Source organism: Centruroides sculpturatus, unplaced genomic scaffold, assembly GCF_000671375.1.
Source record: "Centruroides sculpturatus isolate CEXI.00-Female unplaced genomic scaffold, Cexi_2.0 scaffold2059, whole genome shotgun sequence".
Lineage (NCBI taxonomy): Eukaryota > Metazoa > Arthropoda > Arachnida > Scorpiones > Buthidae > Centruroides > Centruroides sculpturatus.
In genome coordinates this window covers 78533-79480 of record NW_019386394.1, presented here as the reverse complement: position 1 = coordinate 79480, position 948 = coordinate 78533, and positions in this window count along the sequence as shown.

Below are 948 nucleotides of genomic sequence, written 5' to 3'. Positions count from 1 at the left end.
TATTTATTTTAATTACAAAATAATTCATTTCTTAATTGAGTTGAAGGAAAATTGCTTTCTAAAATTCCCTGGAGGGAAAGGTATTATTTCTTTGTTAGGGAAAGATCCTTTTTATATTCTTCCCCTGATATATCCATATAACATAAGAGCAGTTTATTAGGATCTATTACAGACAGCATTATGTAAGCTTATGTAATGAGGTTAAATGTAACAATTACAAATTTAGCCATAACCTTAAATTAGTAAAGCGTTATATCATTTCAATGGGTTCCATTATATCTTACAGAATAGCAATACCAAGAGATTTTATTATCATATCAACCCATAAAATAATTATAAATTTGAGAATTTAAATGTATTTTAAATTAAATTTCTAACTTTAATAATTTATATTTATTTTTGATATAATTTAATTTTTATATCTGGATAATAATTAAATTATTCGTCATGAAAATAATTTATATTAAATATAAGAATATTTTTTTCTCCTTTCTTGAGGGAAAAATTATAATCTTAGGGATATTTTAGGGAATAATATCGACATAAGGAATTTTTATTATAAATCATTTTGTTATTAAAGCTATAAAGAATTAAGGATAATATATTTAACGTTAAAATTACATTTAGAAAATTAAATTAAATTAATGGAAAATACGAAAATTTTGTTAAAAATAAAAAATAAGATTGTAATTAAGAATAAGTTTTTAAATAGAAAATAAATCCTATTTAGGGAATTTTCTTTAAGTGAAACTAACAAATTTTAATTAATTTCCTTCAAACTGGATTCAAACTTTAACACGAAATTGATTTTATTATATTTCGGGAAAAATCCCTCAGATATTTTCTCACAAAACATTTTAGGGATTTTTCTTCTAGAATATTATTTAAGAGAAAATATTCTATATAAAGATTTATCTCTAATATAATATATATATATATATATTATTT